This window comes from Gastrolobium bilobum, unplaced genomic scaffold (assembly GCF_033153095.1).
Source record: "Gastrolobium bilobum isolate Gb01-03AN ecotype WA unplaced genomic scaffold, APGP_CSIRO_Gbil_v1 utg7928, whole genome shotgun sequence".
Classification (NCBI taxonomy): domain Eukaryota; kingdom Viridiplantae; phylum Streptophyta; class Magnoliopsida; order Fabales; family Fabaceae; genus Gastrolobium; species Gastrolobium bilobum.
The window spans coordinates 79,792-96,735 of NW_026895934.1; the positions used below are offsets into that span (position 1 = coordinate 79,792).

General features: G+C 39.4%; 1 non-coding gene across 1 annotated transcript; it reads left to right on the top strand.

Moving 5' to 3' along the window:
- The first annotated feature begins 7,287 nt into the window (after window positions 1–7,287).
- Window positions 7,288–7,394, top strand: LOC133296872 (small nucleolar RNA R71). The gene has a single exon (XR_009749566.1). It is a non-coding gene; the product is annotated as a small nucleolar RNA R71 (small nucleolar RNA).
- Window positions 7,395–16,944: the final 9,550 nt, after the last annotated feature.

The window sequence follows — 16,944 nt, forward strand, 5'->3', positions numbered from 1 at the left end:
TATCACAATAAAGTAAGAAGTTATCGAGATGACTATAGGGGTTTTATGTGCTTCCTCCAGCAAGCTGTTCTTTTTGAATCAGTTGCAGCAGTGCCGGCTTCAGTTCAAAGTTGTTAGCCTCTATGTTAGGTCTAACAATGCTTGCCGTCTGTGGAACTCGAGCTGGGGTCATGTAATCTCCCAACGTCCTTGGAGCGAGTTGATTGTTTCCTGCCATCGGTTCCTCCTTAGGTTCCTTTCTGTCTTTTCTATCTCAAGATCAACTGCAAAATTCTCGGGTTAAGAGTACCTCGCATAAACTAAGATTGAAAAGATGTGCAGAAAAAAATAGAAAATGCAAAAAAAAATAATAATAAAAAAAAATAAAAATAAAAATAAAAAAATTAAAACAAAGAATGCAGAAATTAAATATGCAAAAAAAAATATGCATAATTTTTTTTTTGTGCAAAAAAATATTTTTGAAGAATGTTTAAAGTGCAGAAAAATAAAGCGTCCAATCTAAAAGTTAATTAGTTACTTCTAATGTTGAAGAATTCGATCCCCAGCAACGGTGCCAAAAACTTGATAGTGACACGGCAAGTGCACCGATCGTGAAAGTAATAAAGTGTACCGGAGTACAAGATCGTTCCCACGAGGATCAGAATTTCAAGCACTAGTTCACTAATTGCGTTTTAGTTGAACAATCAAAGGTTTGGTTTGAGAGAATGGTGAATTTAGATGAAGAGAATTGTTGTTCAAAAAACTTAAAATTAAAAACCATTAAGAACATGCAATTATGAAAATTCAAAATAAAAAGAATGAATGAGATGATGTTTGATTAAGATTTAAAAAGCGTAGTTAAGGTTTCGACTTCCCCCAATATCCTCAATATGTTATGAATTAAATAGCCAAGAATTTGTTTCTTAATATATTGCCAATCAATTCTATCTGAGTTAATTAGGGCTCAATTCCTTGTTACCCTAAATCTATGTAATCTTGAAAGAACTCTAGTTCCCCGATTATTCCCCCAAGAAAACATGCATTAAGATCAAGAATTTCAAGATTGCATAATTACCTTATGTCTATTCCTATTCCTATTCCTAGATCACAAGGATTATGATAAATTATCAAGTCAAGGTTCATGCACCAACATCCCTATTGTCATACAATTCCCCAAAATCATTCTATAAGGAACAAACTCATAGAAAGCATTAAAAACAAATAATTTATTCAATTATAAAAAGAACAGGATTCAGAGACAATTTAATTCATAAACATAAAGATTCAATTGGGTTCCATCTACCCTTAACTACATAAAAAACTACTCTAGCATACTGAAAAGAAAAATAACAATAAAGAAAAGAGAACCCCAAGCCTCCATTGGTGTGATGTTGACTTGGTTTCTCAGTGTTCCAGTGCTCCGCAACAGGATTCCTCCTTCAGTCTTGGTGTAATGCTCTGGAATTGTGTATTGGTTTGTGCTCCCAAGCTCCTTATCTATAACCACAGGAGTTGTATCCATCATCTAATTTTCCAATGAATCCATACAAGATTTGTATTTGATTTCATCTTTGTTTCCTTTTTCATGTAAAATCTTGGAGATTTGGTTGATGAATTAGAGTTTTAAATCTTCATTGTATCTTGCTTCAATCTTTTTAGGAATCATCTTGATTTGTTTCCGTTTTAGTTCCATATCCTATCTGAACAAATCTTCTTTAAATCTTCATGGAATCTGTTGCGTGTCTTGATCAAATTTTCCTTTGAATCTTCAGCAAATCTTTGGTAAATTTTCTCGCTGTCAAATAATTGATTGATGTCTGCCTTAGCACGTTTTGGAATGCTGTAGCACGCGAAAACGTGCTCTTCGAATTGTTTTTGTGGCTTCAAGGGCGTTTTGGCGTGCTGTTTGCACGCCAAAACGTGATCTTCCTGAAAGTAATTGTTGTTTTCTTCATCTTGTGTGTTTAAACGTGCTTCCAGGGCGCTAAAACGTCCTTTTACAGTTGGTACACACTTGGAATCTTGCTTGTGCTTCAACTTAACTTGATGTCTTCCTTTGGTTCCAAATTGCCATAATTGGTGTCAAAAACCCTTGTAAATCAGCATTACGACAACATGTTAGCAAGATATTCAATTACTGTAACTTTTACAGCATAAAACCCTAATTTCCATGCAATTCACAACATTTATCAATCAGAATTAAGCCTAAAAACATGGTAAACTAAGGGTTTATCAGTTGTCCTCAAACAACTCAGAAATATTGTATTGGTCTGCCCAATTTAAAAGAATAGCATAACAAAAAGGAACTTGAGCCAGTGAGCAACCATGAACTTTTCAGAAAATGAACTACTTTCCATACAGTAAGAGGATTTTGTCCCCAGATAAGAGTAGGTTGCTGATCTTTTGTCTCACTGTCACTCATGGGTTGGTGTTTGCTCTGTCCATTCTGCGTTCCTATGAAGTACAGCTGTCTTCCGTTCCAAGGATTCTTTGATGGGTAAGTGTATGGAAATGTGGAAGAAGTGGTGGTCTGATTTGTGGGATCAAGGAACGTTTAGCTTTTGTGCCTTTGAACTTGGACTTTTTTCTGTTTTGAGGGAACACATTTTCTTGAACCTTTTTCCCCCTTTGGAGGAAGGTTTTCTGGTTTTTCTTGAATTCTTTTGAATGGATGTTCCCCTTTTTCTTTGTTTTTCTTATGTCCCTTTTTTGTTCATTGTTGACTACGTTCCTTGTTCTTTCTGATTGACCAGATGGTGTATGATGGAGGTGAGGTGAGTGTGTGATTCTGTTTTGATCCTTGACAGTAGAATTCATCTGTCTTCAGCAGTACTTATAGCATTAAGGCAAGCTGAGAAGTTTCATTGTTGTTACACCTCTGGAACGCTCTCAGAAGTAGGTGTTTGGCATTTTTCCATTCCTTACCAGTTTGAGTTCACACAGATCAGATTCTTTCAAAAATTTAAGAATTAAATTCCCTGCACTGTTTCTATTTTCAAGTACTCAGAGAAAGAACAAGCATGATTAGTCAGTGACTTTGTGTTTCATGTATAATAATTAATCCAAAAGAATTGGGCAGTCTTAATACTATAACTGATATGCATGCATATACCAAACAGTTTGATCAAAAAAAGGTCTTTTCTATTTCAAAAAGATTAATTACATGGGAACGGAAAGGAAAAGAAATTAAAACAGAACTTAAAATAAACTAAGCTAAGATAGATAGAAGGGTTTTCTCCTTTTCATATGGGAGGTCTTCTGTCCCAAGGGTTCCTTTTTGTAGCTTCAGCTTCCTTGGCTTCATCAATCTCCTCCTGTGTCAATGGTCTCCTCCTGAGCAGATCTTTTAATCTGAGGACTTCATTTACAGGGAGCCATTTTTCAGCATCCTTCAGTAGATCGCCGATGATTGCAACCAGGGAGTTGATGGTGGACCTCATCATGGTTCTGCCAGTGCAAAACTGGATGACTTGTTTTTCAACATCCAGCAGTCTCATTTCCAACTCATAGATTCTCCTCTCCAAGTACGTTCTAAAGGCCCTGATGGCTTCTTTGGTTTCCTTACGTTCTTCAGCTTGTTTGGAGACGAGCCTGTTGAGTAAGAGATCTACTGTGTGGTTGCGCAGAGAGTTGGAAAGGATCAGGGAGTCAGCTGCTTTAGCAATTTCTCCTTGGACTGCTTGGAGTGTTGATTCATAGGATGCAGCACTGGCTTCCTTGATGGCTGCTTTATGGTGCTCTGCTGTTGCTCTCTCTCCTCCTTCTGCTGTTGTTGGAAGGTGTTGAAGGCAGATGAGAGCTGTGCCAACCCGTCCCTTAGAGCTTTCAGCTCTTCATTAGTGCTTGTCATATCAGGTTGGGGAACGGACTTCTTGGCTGGCAACCATTTTTCTAATTTCTCCCCCAACATTTCAAAGATCTCAGCAATCCCAATTTGGGATCTTTTCCTGGCTGAGATGGGGATTGCTGTTGTGAGGGAGGAGAGTGGTTGCCTCTTCTGCTGGATGTTGCCAGTAACAGAAGGTATGACAGGTGTTGGGTTGGGCTCATCCACTGGTGGTCTGGATGAGGAGGGCATGGCTTCAGCTTGTTCCTTCATCAGTGGAGAAATTGCCATCCCTTCTTCTTTTGCCAAAGTTCTGGCAAGAGCTTCGTCCCCAGATGTATCGGGACGGATGACAGGGTATGACAGAGGACCTCCCAGATTGATCTGTCTGGGGCCTGTTGTTTTTGCTTTCTTCTTAGGGGGTTCTATGAGAATCCCCTTTCCTTTGTCATTTTTCTTCTATGGCTGAGCCTCTTGCTCAGCCATTGATGTCTCTGCAGCAGATGCTGCTTCTTTTTCTGTTCTTCCCTCTCCTTGTTGCTGCCTAGGAGAGGGTTGTGGGGTGATTTGTCTTGGTGGAGAGTGAACAGGTGGTGGGGACGGAATGTCAGAAAATGTAGAGTTTGAGCTGCTTGGGGACGTCTCCTTGGCAGCTAGTTTGGTTGCTGACATTCTGCCAGCCTTCAGCCTTTTTGCCAAAGGCTCATTGTCTTCACTCTCCTCCTCCTTGTCAGAGAGGGTGATAGTTTTTGCAGAGGATGCTCCCTCTGGCCTGTTGCTGCTAAGGACCCTCTTCAGCCTCTGACTCGAACGATCCCCCTTTCTTGGGGAAACTTTGGCAGGAGATTTCTTCTTGCCCTGTTTGCCATCAGTAGCAACAGGGGCATCCTTCTTTACCTTGGTGGGAGCAGGGACAGTTCTCCTTGCTGGAACGTGGACAGAAAGGGAAGATTTTGAAGGAGTCGTCTTGGTGGCCTTCTTTTGTGAGACCACAGGGGTTTCCTTTTCATCATCACCGGTGGGGGAGCGTCTGAGATTTGCAGGAATAGGTTGGGTGGTGTCAATGTAGGTGCTTTTAAGACCGTTCCAGGTCTTAGCATCAAGGATAGATGCCACCCGTTTGATGTCATCTGGGTGTTCCTCTACACCAGCTTTCAGACAGTGCTTGGTGATGAGGCAGGGGAGGCAGACTGTGGTCTTCCTCATGTCCTTCTTCAGGCTGTTATAGATGAGGGTTAGTGCATCAAAAGGAATGTGCTTAATGATGCAGTAGATTTAGACTTGCAGCCCCCAGCTAGCAGAGGCTTCATGAGTGGTGGGAGTGATGTTGGAATTTGCAAATAGTGACCAAAACCTGGCTATGTCCTTCATGCTCCCTTTGTAGAGGAACTCTTTGTAGTAGTTGGGTTTGTCGAGGGCTACTGTTTGTTTCAGATCCTTCTGAAATATGTACTCCTCCCTACTGTCCAAGTATTTCTTGTACGGACAGTTAGTAATGGTGGGGAGGTGGAGTACTTCTTGGACATCAGCTGGGGAAAATGACACTTGTTTTTCCCTTACTGTGACCACGTCAGGGGCATCTTTCTTCAGCCTCCTCGTCTGGTATAGGAATTCTCCCACTAGGGAGACATTCACTTTACGGTCATCAGTGGAAAAATGCCGCCACTGAAGCTTGATTAAGGACTGCTTCACAAATGAGGGCAGAACCAATTTTTCCTGCTGTAAGGAGATGTTCCTCTTTGGGTATAGATGAATAATGGGCTCGGTGAGTTCTGGTTCTTCGCCACGGTTGGCCACAGGAGTCACCTTGATCGAAAGCTTAGTCATTTTTAGCAGAAAGGAGGTTAGGGCACAATGCAGAGGAAGAAAAGGTTCTGAGTTGAATGGAAATAGTAAAACTCAAAGGAAGCAGTGACTGAGTTTAAATAGACAATGGAGGAGTAAACGAAAATTTTCTGGGATGTGGAGGTTAAGGAGAGGAGGTTGAAGAGGTAGTGGAATGGGGACGTTACAGAACGAGTAGTCAGCAGTAGGTGACCAGTTACTGATGGGATGAGTGTGAGAAGATGGAACGGTTTAGGTCAGGACGTGAGAGAGAGGGAAAAGGAAAGGGTGCAGTTGTCTTAATGGTTGAGGAGGCGGTTGATTTTGCTGAGCACGTTTCCAAGATTTGCAATGAATGCAAATTAGATATGGCTGCGTATCTTTTTATGTGACTCAGCAGGGACAGGTGTCCCAGTCACTCTTGCCACCTAACCCAGGGAACGTTCCCTTTGTCTTTTCCTAACTAATAAATAAATAATTAATCTGACATAAATAACAAGTTAACATGCGACAGTGGCTACTAAATAAGGAAAAGGGAACGTACTAACCTATCACCTATTATTTAATAAATCTAAATGAACATGTAACAAAGCATATAATTATATCTATATATATATATATAAATATTTATATATATTGGGATTGTGTGGTCAGGGACCATCCCAAAACTACGTTCCTGGAACGGAACGTACTTTATTTGGACTTTTTGGAGAGGAACATCAGATGTTCCCTCCTTTTTACGAGCGATGTGGTTATGGATAACCATCCCAAACCTTTGCTCTTTTTCAGAGAGCAAATGTATCTACTGGTTTGCCTCCCAGTCAGCGCTTAGTTTAATGTCTTTAGCTAGACATGGTACTTACCTCTCAAGGGGTTTCAGAAATGGTTGAGGGGACCTCAGTGTCCCCTGGTAGTGATCCTGGTGTTCTGGTTTGAAGGTTGGCAGCAATCTGCCCCATATGGGACTCAATGTTCCTGACCACTGCATCATTCCTGGTGACATATTCCTTGACATAATTTTCCAGGGTGTTAATGCGTTGGTCATCTCTAAGGAACGGAACGTAGTTGTTTCTTCTTTGTTCAAACGTTCCACTGCTGCTACCTTGCTGATACTGCTGCTGATTGTTGTTGAATGGTCTCTGGTTAATGGGTGGCCTCCATTGGGTGTTGTGGTTCTAATCCTTAATGATAGTTCCTCCAGGGCTTGAATGTGTATTTCGTCCTGCTTGTTGATTGTCTCTGGTGAAGTTCCTATTGCCAAAATTTTCTGCATAACACACCAATGCAGTGGATGGGCAGTCTGTTGAGTCATGAAGGTCACCACAGGCTGAGCATGGTTTTGTTTTAGTTGCTGTGAGTTGTAAGACTTCCATCCTTGGTGCTTCTTGGTCAGCTCTCAGGTTCTTCACTTCATTCATGAGTGATGCCTGCTGGGCTTCCATGGCTGTTTGTTTATCCAGTTCTCGCATGCCTGGCTTCCTCACTGGCTCACTCTGTCTATTGGCCATTGGAGACATCTTTCAGCAGTTCCTTCTATGATTTTGTACCTTGATTCAAGTGTTCCTGTAAAGAAATATCCTCCTGCAGCAAAATCTAAGTGAGATTGAGAAGTATGGTCAAGTCCCTTTAAGAAAGATTGTAACACTCCCCAACTCTCTACCCCATGGTTTGGACATTTTCTTATGATGTCCTTATATCTCTCCTATGCTTCATAGAGATTTTCTCCATAAAACATTCTGAAGTTAGAGATTTCAGCTCTAACATCAGCTTGTCGAGACATTGGGAGAAACCTCTCTATGAACTTGTTAGAGAGTTCTTCCCATGTGTGAATTGATCTAGGGGTGAGAGTTTTCATCCATGTTTTAGCTTTTAAGCCCAAGGAGTGAGGGAACAACCTCATTCTCATGCTCTCCTCTGTTACACCCTCAGCTTTAAAATTATCACAAATATCTTGGAATGTTGTGAGGTGTGTCTAAGGATCTTCTACAGGGAGTCCATTGAAGACCCCTGCTTCCCTAATCATGTGGAACATGATAGGTTTTAGTTCAAAATTTGGTGCTACAGGGGAAGGATTACTCCCCTATCTGGTCTGTTCCTGATAGGAGCAGCCAAATTTTTGAAGTTCTGTTCAGGGGGAACCTCTTCATTGTTATTATTGTGATCAGCCATGTTTTCAGGAAATTCTTCCCTGATGTTCCTTCTTCTCCTATGGAGTGTACGTTCTGGCTCAGGATCAAAGAGAAACTCAGGTACTTCAATGGAGTGGTCAGAGTCTGTTTTAAACTCTTCACTCATAAACCAATAGCACAGGGTATATAAATGCACAGCAGATTCCGTGATAAAGAGAAAAAAAGAAGTAAAGTCAGATATACAGTGTGTTAGAAAACAATGATAAGAACAACAGTTAGTGTTTCTATCCCCGGCAACGGCGCCAAAAACTTGTTGGGTGGTTTGCTGATGGTGGAAAAATATAAGTTCTGATAGGGGACGTTCCTCTGTTCTTGCAGAACACAGATTCTTCCCTTAGTTCCAACCCAAGTGCGCAAGTGCACGCATCAAGTAATAAAAGGAGTATTAATGCCCAAATTATCGTTTCCACGAGGATAAAGTGCTAATTATTGTTTTATCATTGTTTATAAAGAATGAAAATAAGAAGAAAAGTTAGTAAATGAACTGTCTGGTCAAACGTTCCTTACTGTCTTGACAACGTTCCTCAGGAACAATAGGTTCAATATGATGGCAAACAGTTGCTCACTGCGTTATGTATGTGATCTTTCCTGTTTAGAAGAAGGTGAGATAATAATCATTGGAGTTTTTATAAGTACTAAATAAAATAAAAACTACTAAAACAGAAATAACTATAATCAAGAGACAATAGGGTGGTGGTTAAAACAGTTTAACAGAAGGAACGGATTCACTGCTTCACTCTTAAAGGGGATGTTCTCTCTGCTCAAGACTTAGCACCTTTTGGCTTTGTCCCAGTTTCTTTGCCTGCCAACTCTGATTCCTCAGCTCATGGTCTAGATGGCTCACAAGTTTCCATATTCCTATGGCTCCCTTGACTCCAATAGGTACTTAGTTCAGAACCTTAAAATGGACGAGTTGGCCCCTTATTCCTAAGGTGACCAGTAGCGTTTTTTCCATGACATCTACCTTCCCCCAATGGCTAAGTTGTCTGAAATCCCTTCCTTATGGAAGTTCCTTTCTCATTATGTACCTAATTTCCATTGGCGCACAATGAATATAGCTTACTTAGCCAAAGAAATACAAAAAGCTTCGGTCAAGAGTTTTGAAAACAGTTCTTTAAGAGTTTCACAGTTTACCCGTTCCACAGATAGTTCAGCTCATGGCTGATAGTTTAAACATAATTATTCTCAACTGAGATCACATAGGCCCGAGATTCAGTCAAGAGATAGCGATTGGAACGAAGAGAAAAACACTTATATTAATTTTAAAGACAGTTTACAAAAAGAAACAAAAAATGGAGAAAGATGAGTATTTGCTCGTGAGGAGTCTTGATGGTTGTTTACAGAGAAGAGAAGAGGGGTTGTCACTTAACTACAGTTACAACTTAAAATTAAACTAAGTTACTAACTACTACTAAGTGATCTCTTCCTTTCGGACTGCAAACCCTCCAGGATTCGATGATGTTTTTGTGTGAGGGTGGTCCTATTTATAGCTGGAAGAGGAGTGGCAAGACTGTAATTCCTTTAGCGCTAGTTGCTTGAATGAGGGGGTGGGACTGTGGCAGCAGAGTGTGAAGCTTGCGTGAATTGCTGGATGGAACAGGATTTGGTGATGGTGTGTGATCCGAATAGGAGCACACTAGGAAGTCTCGGGTGGATATGGATGAAGGGTGCCTTGGTTTGATGTTCTGGGAACACGCCTTGGTTTGAAACCCGTAGGCTTATATACCGAGCCAATAGGCTGGACGTTGCGTGGTTTTGGCATTGACCATTCCAGCTTTGTCGTACTTTGTATCGTTGTGCTCCCCTATTTCACCAAATCCCTTGCTTTATCCCGTATTCGGATGTTATGTTATGTTATTTATATGCATCGAAGTGAGCCATTGGGCGGAGTATTCTCCAGAACCTATGGGTTACTGAGATATATTCGTATATCTCACCCCGCTTTGGGGACTTTATTTCAGGAGGTAGTAGTGGTGTTGGAGCGGCGGGCAAGAAGCCCGTAGGTTGAGCTGGAGGATTTATACGTATTTTGCATTTTGAGGCCATTGGGCCTAGCAAGACTTAGGTCATGAACAATGCATATGATTAGGATTATTGTTATCATTTTGTTCATGAAGTATTTTGTTCAAGTTTAGTCTTTTATTATCATGATTTACCTTGGAGCAATTATTGTTATATTTGAAAGTTATGGGTTGTAATTGAAATATGTCATTTGGAGGAGTTATAAATTGTAATATGGAGATTTGATGTAACATTGAAATATGTAATTTGATGAAAGGGCAATAGGCCTATTCTATTATGTGAATGATGATTTATGATTCAAAGAATGCATGCAATTGGACTTTTGTGATTCAAATTAGTTAAATTGAAAAGTTAGCATTGATTATGTAATTTCAGTAAATTGGATATAAACTGTGAAGGGTTGTAAGAGTACCAAGGCATTGCTGGTCCTTGTGTTCCACCCAATGATTATTAGGTACAAATTGAGGATAGGGAACACTTTTACAAATTTGGGATTTATTGGAAAAACAAAGGAAACTCTGGCGAATTTTCTAGAAATTGGCAAAATTTAGGAAAAATTTGGGAGAGCATATCTCCCTCCAAAGAAGTCTGATAGGGACGTGACGTATGTCATTTTGAAGCTTAAGATGTCCTCTATCTTGTGTCAGAATTTGAGGAAAATCTGGGTTGGGAGTCGGCCTGTAGAAGGCAGACAACACAGACTGCCCATTTGGTTACTGCACATGTGGCAGTTCTGGTGTGAGATTGGAAAAATTATTCCCGCTTCGTTTCTTGGTCAAATTAGGTGTATGATATGTCAAATTGAAGCTTGAGGTGTCTAGTTTCTTGTATAAAAATTGAGAGAAATTTTTTGAGTGGATTTGCCAGAATAATTGATTGAGTGAAGGCTAATTGGTGTCATTTTGGGGTTGGCTGGCAGAATTGCTTGTCCAACTTCAAAAGGCGATATCCGGAGTAAACGATAACTTTATGACTCGTGTGATAGCTTCCTAGAAATTTAATTAAGTCTAGAATAACATACTAAAAGATGAGAGTCTTGTCGTATCCGGTTATTAAAGACTGAACCATGTTCGGATAGGTAGAAAACGTAAAAGTGAGATTTTAGCTAAGTGGGTTTATGGGAAACCCTTAGTGACTTGAGAGAAGTAATATATGATGTAAAATTAGTTTAAATAATTATTCCGCAAGGAGTTTATAGTTAAGGTCACAGCTTTTATTTATTACTTTTTTATTGTTTTAAATGCTCGCGTAATAAACGGAAAAAGTTTACTCGCATTTTTATAAATGAATTGTTGTGATTGTAACTGCGCTTAATATCATAGTTAATGTTAACAATACCGGTGTTCAACGGGCTGTTACAGATGCAGGGTTCCTTGGTTGATGTTCTGGGAATACTCCTTGGTTGGAACCCGTAGGCTATATGCCAAGGCCAATAGGTCGGGCGTTGCGTGGCTTTAGCGTTGACCATTCCAGCTTCGTCGTATTTTGATCCCTATGTTTCCCCACTTCACTAAACCCCTTCGTTTATCCCGTTTTAAATGTTGTATTATGTTATTGATATGCATCGAAGTGAGCCATTAGGCGGAGTATTCTCCAGAACCTTTGGGTTTCTGAGATATATCCGTATATCTCACCCCGCTTTGGGGACTTTATATCAGGTAGTGCTAGTGGTGTTGGAGCGGCAGGCAAGAGCCCCGTAGGATGATGCTCTTGGGCGTATTGTGAATTTTGCATTTTGGGGTCACATGACCAAGGCTAGACTTAGGATATGAGCATCGCATTGAGCTAGGACTACTCTTATTGTCATCTTTGTTCATTTCATTTTTGGCTAAGTTTAGTTTATGTTTTAGCATATTTTATTTGGAGCTTATTGTAATATTTGTAAAGAAGCTTGTAATTTATGATTTGAGACATTGTGTAATATTGGAGTATGTATATGATGAAAGGGCAATAGGCCTATTCTAAGATTGATTTATGTTTTATGTCAAAGAAATGCATGCAAATGGATATTGTGATTGAAATTAGTTTAACTTTGGAAAAGTAAGCAATGATTATGTATATTGATCAAATTGAATACAAATTGTGAAGGGTTGTAATAGAACCAAGGCATTACTGGTCCTTGAGTTCCACCCATGTTTATTAGGTACAAAATGAGGTTAGATAACACACCTTAAAAGGTGGGATTTATTGGAAAAACAAAGGAAACTCTAGCGAAATTTCTAAGAATTGGAAGAAATTGGGTGAACTTTGGGAGAGCGTATCTCCCTCTCCATAGGTTCAGTAGGGATGTCTTGAGAGATTAACTACCTTGTGTCAAAATTTGAGAACCAGAGGAGAACCACGCAGCCCTGTAGGAGACAGAGAACACGGACTGTTCAGAACGCCCCTGCACATGGGGCTATTTCTGGCAGTTTTTGGGAAATTTATTCCCGCTTCGTTTCTTGGTCAAATTAGGTGTGTGATATGTCAAATTGAATCTTGAGGTGTCTAGTTTACTATATAAAAAATTGAGAACAATTGGATTGTGGGAATTTCAAGAAGTGTTGAGAGAGTGTAGGCTATTTAGAGCCCTGTTTGAGACTGGCTGGCAGATTTTCTTGTCCAACTTCAAACGATGATAACCAGAGCAAACGCGAACTTTATGAATCATGTAATAGCTTGTTAGAAAGGTAATTAAGTCTAGAATAACATACTAAAAGATGAAAGATTCTCGGCATTCGGTTTGTCTGCAATGATTAAAATACCCAACCACGTTCGGATAGGTAAAAAACGTAAAAGTGAGATTTTTGCTAAGTGGGTTTATGGGAACCCCTTAGTGACTTGAGAAAAGTAATATATGATGTAAAAGTAGTTTAAATAATTTTCCGCAAAGAGTTTGCAGTAACGGTCACAGCTTTTATTTATTACGCTTTTTATTATTTTAAATGCTCGCGTAATAAACGGAAAAGGTTTACTCGCATTTTTATAAATGAATTGCTGTGATTGTAACTACGCTTAATATCATAGTTAATTTTAACAATACCGGTGTACAACGGGCTGTTACAGATGGAGGGTGCCTTGGTTGATGTTCTGGGAACACTCCTTGGTTGGAACCCGTAGGCTATATGCCGAGGCCAATAGGTCGGGCGTTGCGTGGCTTTGGCGTTGACCATTCCAGCTTCGTCGTATTTTGATCCCTATGTTTCCCCACTTCACTAAACCCTTTGGTTTATCCCGTTTTAAATGTTGTATTATGTTATTGATATGCATCGAAGTGAGCCATTGGGCGAAGTCTTCTCCAGAACCTTTGGGTTTATGAGATATATCCGTATATCTCACCCCGCTTTGGGGACTTTATTTCAGGTAGTGCTAGTGGTGTTGGAGCGACGGGCAAGAGGCCCGTAGGATGATGCTCTTGGGCGTATTGTGGATTTTTCATTTTGGGGTCACATGTCCTAGGCTAGACTTAGGCTATGAACATCGCATTGAGCTAGGACTACTCTTATTTTCATCTTTGTTCATGTCATTTTTGGCTAAGTTTAGTTTATGTTTTAGCATATTTTATTTGGAGCTTATTGTAATATTTGTAAAGAAGCTTGTAATTTATGATTTGAGACATTGTGTAATATTGGAGTATGTATATGATGAAAGGCCAATAGGCCTATTCTAGGATTGATTTATGTTTATGTCAAAGAAATGCATGCAAATGGATATTGTGATTGAAATTAGTTTAACTTTGGAAAAGTAAGCAATGATTATGAATATTGATCAAATTGAATACAAATTGTGAAGAGTTGTAATAGCACCAAGGCATTGCTGGTCCTTTTGTTCCACCTATGTTTATTAGGTACAAAATAAGGTTAGATAACACACCTTAAAATGTGGGATTTATTGGAAAAACAAAGGAAACTCTGGCGAAATTTCTACGAATTGGCAGAAATTGAGTGAACTTTGAGAGAGCATATCTCCCTACACAGAGGTCCATTAGGGACGTGCCATAAGCCATTTTAAAGCTTGAGATGTCAACTACCTTGTGTTAAAATTTGAGAACCAAAGGAGAACTGTAACACACCGTGTATACCCGATTTGTTAACATATCATCGTATTAAGCCACACTTAATTAAAAATGCGTAATATCTTTTTCTTTTCAATTACGACGTCATTATCATTAGCCAAGTTGAATTACTTAATTCATTTCAAAACATTGTCTGTATGTAAATTGCAAGAAACAACTAACTGAAATACCTCAATATATAATTAACAATGAGTATCTAAAATCACGGATCTACAACACATAGTCCGGACATAATCCTGATACATTATTACAAGTTGAATCTAAACTAAGACATAGTCAAGTCAGCATGGCATGGACAATCTCCATGCTCACCAAATAAGGCAACAAGCCCAACAAGGTCTCAACAGCAACAGCAACATAATCATAAAGCTAACAGCAAAATAGCAACAGGCATAATCCAGCATCCAAGCATAATCATCATAAACAGCATACATCATCTAAGCTCTGGCCTCCTGTCGCTAGAGGTCTCAACCCCAACACTACCTGAACCTGAAAATGGTTCCCCAAACGTGGGGTGAGATCTCTAAAATAAAATCTCAGTAAGACAAGGGGTCCTCAAGGATCTTCCACCCCAAGCTCACTTACATGTGCAATATTAGTTCTAAAAGTAGTAATTCAATATCAGTTCCAAAACCAGTGCAATGCAGCAGCTAATCATGTCATGTGCGTTATAACTATTCTAATGATCAGAGAAGTGCAGGAATACATCTATTACCCACACGGTACATGCCCATGATGTACCCGCCCATAGGACCACCCCATGGCTTCATGTGTAAGCGAAACACCACATACATATCATAAAGCAATTGCACTTAACAGTTCAATAGCATTTCAGTAAAACAGAACATGAAAACACATCATGCATATAACCATCTGTAAGAACCCTGATGAACCCTTAGTTCATCATGATTTTTAGCAGGAATTAGGATCAAATTATGTGATTAAATGATGAAAAACAAGGTTAATGTCCTAAGATGTCCTCAATTACAAGTTCAAGAGCTTTATTGGAAATTTGTATGATTCTTGTAGGAAAAGCAAACTTGAAAGACAACTGGAGAAGGAAGAAGATTCTGGAGCTCAAGAGGAGAAAAATTGCCTAAGTGTTGAGCGCTAAAACGTCCACACTGAGCGTTTTAGTGCCCTGCTACAGAAAGAGGCCAAAACTTGCTGGTGATGAGCGCTAAAACGCCCACACAGAGCATTTTAGCACGCTGCTACACTTAGAAGATGGAAAATTGCTGGTCTTGGGCGCTAAAACGGCCTGCAATAAGCGTTTTAGCGCCCTAAAGTGGAAAAAGGATTCTGGTCTTCACCGCTAAAACGTCCAAATCAAGAGTTTTAGAGTTGGAGTCAGTTAAAGTCACTTGAGCATTCACCAAGTTTGGACGCTAAAACGGTCATTCCTTAACATTTTAGCGTTGAAATCAGTTGAAAGCAGTTGAGCAAACGTAAAGCATGGACGCTAAAACGGTCACTTATGGACGTTTTAGCGCCCACATCAGTTTTCTGTTTTTAATTGTAACACTATATAAGGCAAAGCCTTGACACTTAGAAAAGGTGCTGGATCTCAGGGATCTGAACTTGCTCTCTCTCTTAAACTTTAGTCTGACTTCTCTCTAAATTCTTTTAGTTTTAGTTTTTGTATTAGGATTTCTTTGTAATAGTTTGGAGATTGAAGACTTTCAACATGGAAATGAAGTTTGCTTCTTCTTCTCTTATCTATTCTTTAGTCATGTCTGAGTAGAGTCTTTGTAGTCTGAATGCAATGGAACTCCATGATAATATTATGTTGATTTGATTAATATGATGAAGCATTTTTCATGTGTTGATTTGAGATTTTCCGAGTTAATTATTTCTATCAAAGAAGTAGTATAGAACAGGGATGTTTATATGACTTCTGTATTTGATAATCTCAACATCAGAATTCTAGTACTCAAGGGATTGATGCTAGAATTCTGATGTAATCTTAAAACTTTAGTATTTCATGCATGTATTAAGAAAGAGATCACCAAGGGATTGGGGTTTTTGATTAATGTATCTATCAGGGTAGTAAGGGATTACATCTTGATGATAAGTAAAAGGTTGATTAACATCACATGGAAAGGAATTCATCATATGATCAATTTTTACATGGGTTATTATGGAGGAAAGTTGTTTTCTGACTACTTGTTGTTTTATTAATTCCTAATCCATATTTACTTTGTGTCAAATTACTTACAATCAATTTTCTGGTGACAAATTATTCATGATTTTTACAAACTCTTATTTGATTCAAATTAGTTTTCTATGGTATATTGGTGTTTGAACACAATTCCTCGTGGGAACGATCTTTACTCATCATTTTATTGCTTGTACGACTAGTGCACTTGCTAAATGTCCAACAAGTTTTTGGCGCCGTTGCCGGGGAATTTGTTTTTCAACACTAACTGATACTATAGAATCCTGAGATTGAATCCTTTCATTTTCGGTATTTTAGTTTATGTTAAGTTTCTGGTCAATTTTGATTCTGGTATATGCGAGGTACACTTGATTCGAATTTGTTGTTGTATGATCCAGAATTAGAAAGGACATTGAGGAAGCACAAAAGGGCAGCCAGGCAAAGGAGACAGTTGCAAGAAATTGGTGAATCAAGTACGGTTAATCAGGAAGAGATAATGGGAGAGAATCACAGACCACCACCACCACAGAGGACACTAGGAGAGTACATGACTCCTGCAGTGATTCCTCCAATTGGGAGTGTTGTGCGCCCAACAGTGGAGCCCAACAACTTTGAATTGAAGCCTGCTTTGATACATTTGGTGCAGAAGGATCAGTTTGCTGGAACTAGTGCCGAGGACCCTTACTTGCACATAGAGAACTTTCTATTGTTGAGTGATACTGTGAAGATAAATGGTGTCACAAGAGATGCAATTCTGTTGAGACTATTCACTCATTCACTGACGGATGATGCAAGGAGATGGCTGCAATCATTGCCACAAGGAAGTATAACAACTTGGGATGATCTGCAAACCAAGTTCTTGCAGAGGTTTTTCTCAGCATCTAAGAGGGCC